This window comes from Lissotriton helveticus, chromosome 10 (genome assembly GCF_964261635.1).
Source record: "Lissotriton helveticus chromosome 10, aLisHel1.1, whole genome shotgun sequence".
Taxonomy (NCBI): Eukaryota; Metazoa; Chordata; class Amphibia; order Caudata; family Salamandridae; genus Lissotriton; species Lissotriton helveticus.
Window position 1 is genome coordinate 662,657,086 of NC_136071.1, and position 9,897 is coordinate 662,666,982.

The 9,897-nt window shown below is 42.9% G+C and overlaps 1 long non-coding RNA gene across 1 annotated transcript in view; it reads right to left on the reverse strand.

The window, feature by feature from the left end:
* The window catches only part of LOC144785446 (uncharacterized), a 69,306-nt gene extending 61,131 nt beyond the window's left edge, over nucleotides 1–8,175 (reverse strand). The window contains exons 1-2 of the long non-coding RNA XR_013601900.1: nucleotides 8,106–8,175; nucleotides 5,966–6,135 (exon numbers count right to left, since the gene is read on the reverse strand). This is a non-coding gene — a long non-coding RNA (uncharacterized LOC144785446). The remainder of the gene's footprint in view (nucleotides 1–5,965; nucleotides 6,136–8,105) is intronic.
* Nucleotides 8,176–9,897: the final 1,722 nt, after the last annotated feature.

The following is a 9,897-nucleotide window of genomic DNA, read 5'->3' on the forward strand; positions in this document are numbered from 1 at the left end:
GAAAGCTGAGGCAGCCCATCCAGGTTTGGGGCTCATGACCTGCATACCGTTCTCTATATCAACACCTCTGCTTATTTCAGTAAGAGAAGGCATTTGTGTGGGATGTGTTGAAAATGTTTTTCGGTGACAATTTTGACAAAGGCAATGACAGACCTCTCTTCCTAACGACGTTGTTTACATTTTGTTATTAGATAATTACGCCTGTTATTGGACTGTCAAAATAAGACCAAAGATGGAAAATGGAACAGTAGCTGTCCAGACTAGTCATCTTTCTTTAATTGTAAGAGTTGGAAAATTGAGGAAAAACCTTTACCTGTAACTCATGTTGTATCGTGACAAGAAATAAACATTGTAAGTAGATACTGAGCCCTACAACGGGCCTTTCAAAATTATACACGTCCTTGCACATTACCCATCACTGATATGAATGCACAAATTAAAGGATTTCGATTGGGTTTAATTTCCTATTTTCCAACGTAATTACCTACTTATGTACTTCTTAGTGAGATCTGCTCTCAGGGCCCGGCGAGGTTGAGAAAATGATGGGCTCAGTTTGTCTACAGAGACGAGGACCATCAGAGAATGTTAATTCACTCACCAGTAAGGGGGTCAGTTATAATTTAGCGGGTGGTCCACTGGTATGCCGCTGCGGCTTAAGGTCTGCCTCTACCCACTATGCACAGGACCACCCCTCAGATGTAGCTTTGCGGAAAGTGCCCACACCAATATCGCAGGAGCACTTTAAGAAAAAATCGAATAATGAACCGCCACCATGGCAGCTGGTTTCCGGAGCTTTTTATCGTGGAATATATTTGTAATTCTTTGAATTCATTGATTTAATTTGTAAGGAATGTTGCTGCATTTTAGTGGTGTGTAAGCAGTGTTTCTTAAGGCAAATACATTAATAATGGTGTAGATCACAGGCAAGACCCTAACAAGCCCATCCGGATGACGAGTACACACCTGGGTGAACTGTTTTGGTCATAGACGAGTGAGAGCATCTGATCCTGTGCACGTGCTGTTACCAGACCATCATGAGTGTAGCAGCTGGGCCTGCATGCAATGCTCCCAGAAGTCGGTATACACAACATGTGCTGGACACCTTGATGTCCACAGCCTCAGCCTGCCACGTGTTCATTCCACGTGCTCACCTCTGCTCTAGAATTAATTATATGGCACAGAAAATACATCTTATCCATATTGGAATAAAGAGATAAAGCCATTTATCACAGTCTGGATATTGTTTATTAAGCCACTTCCCTCTATCTTCATACATGGAGGGGAAAGATAGCTTTTTAACCCTGCACAGCTTTGCACTGCCTTTTGGCGAGATTTACGCTATACAAATACTACTTACGTACATTGGAAAAATTATCTCCTCCTCGTCCGTCTTCCCGTCCCACTCCTTATCCACGAACAGCTCGTCTGCTCCATAGAACGTTTTACATAGATACGGTCAGAATACTTACCCCAATATGGCGCTGCCTACCCTGCAGGCATAAAGTGGGAAGTACGTCACCCTGACAGCCTGAGAATACCAAAGAAACTCAAAAGAAAACAAAAACAACCATCAGAACCAGAAACCAGGGAGGGAGGGACAGGCCCAAGAATGGAACAGGAATACCAGGACTCGGAGTGATGAAGATTACCAGTGACTAACCAGGCATTTGTTTTTAGGACACAGCCTACCAGACAGTGCAGCTGTCTGGTTTGCAAATACATCTTTGGTACAATCTAAAAGCTTCCCTGGGAATGCATTCCTCCCATTGCTTACCTTTGGATTTATTGTTTGTAACTCACATTTGCTTGCTTTTTATTTGCTGGCTTTGTTTTTTTTAGGCTGTCCAGACAGAGCTAGTCCTTCCAATGGAGTATGACCTGTTCACCATCTCTTCTTGTATTTTTCCACAGTGCTTCCTTTCTGTAAACAGGCGTTTAAATTATGTCCTTATCTTGTCACATTTGCTGTGCATTTAAATACCACTATCAAATGTAAGGTTCTGTCTTCCAAGGAGCATGGTGCTTACTTTTCTTTCTCTGACTTAAAAGTGAGAGGATTTTTGTGACAATCCTGCTGGCTACCCGTTTGAGAGAAAAGCCTGTAGGCTTTTATTTTTTTTTGCACACACCAAAATGTAAATGTCATAAATGAATTGCACAAATATTTCAGAATATATCAGAATTAGGAAAGCACAAATGAAACACATTTTTTTGTAATTCTGAAGTGCGGTGGAAACAAATATTTTAATACGATCAAAACAAATCAATGCACTTGGTGATGCCAAATCCACACATTATAACATTGTGCATTGTATCGTTTTATTAGTAAAACTGTGTGTGCAAATATAATTGACATTTCAATTGAAAATGTGTTCTTCTGTAATGGCAGTGAGCTACCACACCATGCATACTCCACTCTTTGCAACTCCACTCTACGACACTCTCCTACACTCTATTCCAGTCCACTCTACAACACTCTACTCCACGTCACACTACAACACTCTACTCCCATCCATGCCACACGCTTCACTCTGCGCCACTCCACTTTATGTCACTTCACTCTACGACACTCTGTGCCACTCTGTACCACTCAACTATACAACAATCTTCTCCACTCTATGCAACTCTACTCTACGCCACTCTATGTCACTCCATTCTATGCCACTCCACACTATTCCACACCACTCTATGCCACTCCACTCTATGCCACTCCCTTCCATGATGCTCCACTTTAAGCCACTCTACTCCACTCCACTCTATGACACTCTACACCCTTCCACTCTACGACACTCTGCGCCACTCTGCACCACTCTGCACCACTCTGCACCTCTCCACTTTACAACAATCTACTCCACTCTATGCCACTCCATTCTATGCCACTCCACTCTATGTCACTCCCTTCTATGATGTTCCACTCTAAGCTACTCTACTCCACTCTACGCCACCCCACTCTATGCAACTCTACGCCACTTTATGCCACTTCAATCTTGGCCACTGTATGACACCCTACTCTATGACACTTCACTCCACTCTACGATACTCTACTCTATGATGCTCCTCTCTATGACCTTCTACTCCATTTCACTCTACTCCACTCTGCTCTACAGCACTCTGCTCCACTCTATTCCACTCCACTCTACAGTACTCTACCACACTCTCTGCCACTTTACTCTAGGCCACTCCAGTCTACTCCACATAAGTCTAAAACATTTCATTCTACGACAGGTCACTCTACGACACTCTACTCCACTCCACAACACTCCACTCCAAAACACTCCACTCTACAACACTCCACGCTTTGACATTCTATACCACTCCACTCTCCAACACTTTGCACCACTTTACTCCACTATATTCCACTCTACTCTATGCCACTCTCCCTATGTCACTCCACTGTATGACACTTTATCCCATTCTATGCAATAATACTCCACTCTACAGCATGTCACTATACTTCACTTCTACTCTGCAATGTTTTACTCCACTCTATGCTACGCCTCTCCACTCAACAACACTTTGCTATACTCCTTTTACCCACTCTATGCCACTCCACTTTACATCACTCCACTTCATGTCACTCTACTCCACACTATGCCTCTCCACTCTATGCCACTCCACTCTATGCCACTCCCTTCCATGATGCTCCACTTTAAGCCACTCTACTCCACTCCACTCTATGAAACTTTACACCCTTCCACTCTACGACACTATGCGCCACTCTGCACCACTCTGCACCACTCCACTTTACAACAATCTACTCCACTCTATGGCACTCCACTCTATGCCACTCCATTCTATGCCACTCCACTCTATGCCACTCCATCTATGCCACTCCACTCTATGTCACACCCTTCTATGATGTTCCACTCTAAGCTACTCTACTCCACTCTACGCCACCCCACTCTACGCAACTCTACGCCACTTTATGCCACTTCACTCTTGGCCACTATATGCCACCCTATTCTATGACACTTCACTCCACTCTACGATACTCCACTCTATGATGCTCCCCTCCATGATACTCCACTCTATGACCTTCTACTCCATTTCACTCTATTCCACTCTACAACACTCTGCTCCACTCTATTCCACTCCACTCTACAGTACTGTACCACACTCTATGCCACTTTTCTCTAGGCCACTCCAGTCTACTCCACATAACTCTAAAACACTCCATTCTACGACAGGTCACTCTACGACACTTTATGACACTCTACTCCACTCCACAACACTCCACTCTACAACACTCCACTCTACAACCCTCCACTGTTTGACATTCTATGCCACTCCACTCTCCAACACTTTGCACCACTTTACTCCACTATATACCACTCTGCTCTATGCCACTCTACCCTATGTCACTCCACTCTATGACACTTTATCCCATTCTGTGCAATAATACTCCACTCTACGGCATGTCACTATACTTCACTTCTACTCTGCAATGCTTTACTCCACTCTATGCTACGCCTCTCCACTCAACAACACTTTGCTATGCTCTTTTTACCCACTCTATGCCACTCCACTCTACATCACTCCACTTCATGTCACTCTACTCCACTCTACGCCACTCCACTCTGAGCTACACCGCTCTACACCACTACTCCCCCTATTTCACTCCACTCTACAATACTCTACTCTACTCTACTCCACACTACTCTATGCTACTCGACTCTACTACTCTCTATGACACTCTATGCCACTCTACTCCACTTAACAACACTCCACTCTATGACACTCCACAATACTCCGCTCCATGACACTCTACTGCATTCCACTGTATGAAACTGTACTCCACTCTACGTCATTCAACTCTACAACCCTCTACACCACTTAATTCTAGGCCACTCTACGCCACTACACTTTGCGATACTTGACGACCCTCCACTCTAGAACCCTCCATGACACTCGTCAACAATCTACTCCACTTTACAACAGTCTACTCTATGACACTCCTCTCTTCGCCACTCTACTCCACTCTAAACCACTCCACGTCACTCTCCTCTATGCCACAAACCTTTAGCCATGCTGACCTGTGGCCATACTTGTGTGTAACGTCCCTAAAAGTAAGGGAGAGGTGTGGCACAGTGGCCAGAGTGACTGACTCCCGAGTGCGGGGCTCACTATTCGATGCTGGGCGGCGGAGGCAGCTCAACTCAGCATCATGTGACTCTGGGCAATAGTTTACTTAATCTCTCGGACGGCCCCAGAGCCTGGATACCCTCAGGGGTGATAATTCGCACTTAATAAATCTGGAATTATTATTTATAAAATACATTGGCAAAGCCAATCGCTCTTGCGTAGGCGACAGCTATTAGCTTTGCCAATGCTTGTTTATGCAGCGATTCCTCCAACAGGGTTAACACTTAGTAGCTACTGTTAGGAAGAACCAACATAGCCCTGTGGCTTTCAAACAATTGCATAATACGTTTTTTAACAACATTGCAAGCTTTACTACGTATACAAAAATTGTACAGCTTTTAAAAAAATCAAAGAAAAATATTGCATGTGTAGGTTTTGAGGGAACAGCTCCACAAAAACACCTTTAGCAGTAAGATTTCATCACGAAAATATTTTGCTGGAAAATTGCTGCAAACCATTTTTCTATGTAATTGGCCAGGCAAAATCGAAACTTATGAAAGTTCAATGACTTTTCACTTTTGAAATACTTCACTGGCAAAGATACCCGTAAATGAAATGCCAAACAGATGCATTTATTAACTGTGACCAAGCATGTAGATCTTAATTGTGTCTTAAGACCATGGGCAGTCCACAAAAATACCTTGATCTGCCAAGTAAATTATTCCGGGGTGAGTTCATAAACAGTTTTCCTTCTTTGCCCAACAAACAGTGGTGACTAGTGACATCTAAAAGTAGTGTGGCGAATCAGCAGCAGGTCTCAGGGCTCACGGACGGCCAAAGCATACATGCCATGGAGATAACAACCAGACAGTAGAGTACTTACCGACGTCAGTTTCCCAGAGCACCCTTTGGCTGGTGTCTTCGGAGAAGACCTCACTGGTCCTGTGTGTTTCACATTGGCTCCTGTAAAGCTGCAAGGCATTTGAAGTGGCACTGTCATTAAAAGGAAGCATGGAGTTGGCGTCTTGGCTCCACCATCATATCACCACTTGGCTGCAATTTAGAAGTTTAGTGCATGGTTTAGAAGTTTAGTTCCTGGTGTCTGCTGAAAACAAGCCGTAAAAGGACAAAAAAAGAAAGAAAAGAAGACTGAAGAGGCCACCGCCGCCTCAGACTTCATCTCATTCTGCACCGATAGCATTTAAGCACAGCTCAGCTGTCATGCAGTGATTTGGGATGAGGAGAGGACTTACTGTGCACACTACACCACCACTCACAACTATGTAGGAGTATAACGCCACCTAGGGTCTGTTTCACTAATGCGCAACACTCCCAGTCCTTCTCTGGGTCCCGGAGTATTTCCGTGGCAGGCTGAGGTTTTTTAACCCCAGGGGGTCCCAGACAAGTTTAGGAGCACAAGGCCCGTTCTCCCCCACCCTGGAGTAAAGATGGGCTCTGCTGACAGTGGGCCGCCCCGTCCTCCGCAGCGCTTTTTAGGTCTCGCCTGACCCAGCGCATGAGCTGGATGGCGAGACTTTTAGTTAGGGCTTAAAAAAAATGCTGCCATGGATGGCCTAGCGCTTGCGTTCATGCGAGCGTGCACGCGCGCAGCTGTCATCTGTCTTTCACGGGTAATTAAGCATGTGGACGCTGCAGCTGCTTTCACTTTAGCAGCCGCGCACCTACTCGCTCCGCCCTGTCCGTGTCCATGTCTTTACTTTTGCTATAATCGTGACACCTACGCTTTACTTTTAACATTAAAAGTAGAGCGCGGGTGCCGCGGTTATAGCAAAAGTAAAGAAATAGATGTTTTTTCTATTTCTTTACTTTTGCTATAATCGCGGCACCGGCGCTTTACTTTTAACTTTACAAGTAAAGCGCAGATGCCGCGATTATAGCAAAAGTAAAGAAATAGAAAAAACATCTATTTCTTTACTTTTGCTATAATCGCGGCACCAGCGCTTTACTTTTAAAATTAAAAGTAAAGCACGGGTGCCCGATTATAGCAAAAGTAGAGAAATAGAAAAAACATCTATTTCTTTACTTTTGCTATAATCGCGGCACCCGCGCTTTACTTTAAACTTTACAAGTAAAGCGCAGATGCCGCGATTATAGCAAAAGGAAAGAAATAGAAAAAACATCTATTTCTTTACTTTTGCTATAATCGCGGCACCAGCGCTTTACTTTTAACATTAAAAGTAAAGCGCGGGTGCCCGATTATAGCAAAAGTAAAGAAATAGAAAAAACATCTATTTCTTTACTTTTGCTATAATCGCGACACCCGCGCTTTACTTTTAAAGTTAAAAGTAAAGCGCCGGTGCCGCGATGCTTGTTTTAGTGGTCCTATGAGTTTCTCAAGCTTAGAATAAGGTGAGCGCTAATTTTCCATATAGATCCTCAATTCTGCTTTCAGTTCTGCAAGAAAATGCTCATGTGGATGCCAGCTTGCTTCTTCAATAGCCTGGTCAGTCACATAAGAACACAAAATGATGGTACATTGATAGGTCACATCCTCAAAAACAAAACATACTTACTCAATATAGGATTAACCTTGAGCAGCCGTTTCACCCAAAAAATAAGAGCAGAATGCCATGGACATCTTCATTGTGTCCTAACTTCAATGCTAGTTTATTAAGCATGAAAGCAAATTCCAAAGACATTCTGAAGTGCTTTCCGTATAATAATGGCAGCGAGAGATGGGTCTCACTTGTCAAGTTGCATTTGGCTATCTATACAATATAAGTATCGTCTGGAGTGGCAGCCAAGTTTGACACTTTGAGGGGTGAGAACAAAGTGTCGGCTTGTTTCGAAGAGCTACGACACAATTTAAACCACTGAAAAAATAACAGCTACATGAAAACACTTTTCCGGCTACTTAACGATATCTGAGCACAAATGAAAGACTGGACTAGAAAAACAGGAGCAGATCATGTCTGTGTAGTAATGTATAACTTTAGCAGCTAAATTCCAGCTTCTCACGCCATCCAGTCACAAGAAAAATAAGTGATAGCTTTAATACTTACACACGAGATCTTAAATGGTCCAAAAGTTAATGTATGGCGGACAGTAGGGCTCACATTTTTTCTGGAACAGCAAAATCATTAGAGTTAGAATTTTATTTATATAAAAAACCACACACTTTCTATAAATCTTGCAAAAAGGGGCCTGTTACTTGCTTCAATTGCTTCTATTGTTATACATTAGCTAATTAGGCAACTAATAGCGTATTTACATTTCTATAATTGCTAGCAAACCAAGGAATACTAAATGTTGAAAGTATATTACTAAACTTTGCAATTGAGAGTAAAAATCATAGTCTCTGTAGAGCGTGATATTTTAGGGTATGCCCTTTAGGGAATACGATCAGTTGGTTATAAGTTCAGTTCAGTTAGTCTTTATTCGATTATGAACAATCATAAAAGACACATGTACAAAACAGCATTAAAACCCAATTTGTCTTAATAAAACATGTAAAAATATCAAAAGATAAAAACTTTAAAATCCATTTACTTGTCCAGTTCCAAAAGCGTATAGGGGGACTTTTATCATCAAAGATAAGTAAAATCATACTGAATGAATGAAACCTCAATTAAATGTGGCAAAATTAGTCACATGGACATGGGCATATGTTAGTTTATTTAGGTTGGAGAAAGACACCAGAGCTCAAAAACACCTATTACAAGATGGCAAAAAAGGTATTAAAGTACATACATGGTTACATAATGCCCTGCATCCTAATCCTTCTTATGGCCCATGTCCAGCTCCAGAATTTTGCCATGGCAACAACTATGAGTTCGCTGGTGTCAGACTTTAGAATACGCAAAGCCAATTGAGAAGATCTTGTTCCCATTTGTGCACAAACTGGATTAAGCCATTTTATGTGAGGTGCCTTATAAGCAGGGCAAACAAAGAGGATGTGCACCAAGGTCTCTTCCACACATGGGCAAGAGTGGCAGTATAAGTCTAAGTCAGTCCCCCAGTTTTTAATGAACGACTTTATGAGGAGGCTTCCCACTCTAAATTGGTGGTAGAGCTTCCTGTCCCCAAGGCTGGTGATGGTGTCCAAATAGGCCTCCAATCTATATTCCATTTTATGATCCAAAAAGAGGCCTGTTAAGGAATCTCCATTCACCTGGGAAAAGGACTTCTGCCAGACCAACTCCCTGTATAGTGCTTTGAACTCCATTTTTGAGGGGAAAGAATTCCCTTCTGGGTCCAGCCATAAGTGGTTAAGGCCCATGTCCGATAGAGTAACCTTGATCTTGTGTAACCATGGAATTTTGTTGGATTTATCGGCTTCTCTAATATACTTAAGTGCCTGCCCATAAGAAGCCAACTCCAGGGTAATCCAAAGCCATTGCCAATAGGCAAGAGGTCTAAAACCCACTGCCTCTTCAAAAGAAGTACACCCCAGATCCATCAACAGCGGCCTTAATGGTGTGGACTGCGGGAGACCAGTCATGCCCTTAAAAACGTATTCTGTGCTTGGACTAAATGTGATAAGTTTTCGAATCCCCAGAGTTCAGCTCAGTAAACTATATAGGCTTAAATCTTCCCTTGATAAATAGCCATGACCGAAGCAACTGGTTTGGTTAGTGATAGACAATGTTTTTTTAGGAGGGCCCCCGCTAGTTGGTTATGCTGTACCACCAATAGATCCATCTGTGGCTTCCAATTTAGTCTTTTGCCTATTGTGACCCCTAAGTAGGTGAAAAAGTCAGTGTGTTCAAGGGGCACATTATTCATTTCTACTCTGGCTTTGACAGATTTACTTCTGTGCAAGACCATGAACTTGGTCTTATCAACATTGACTAC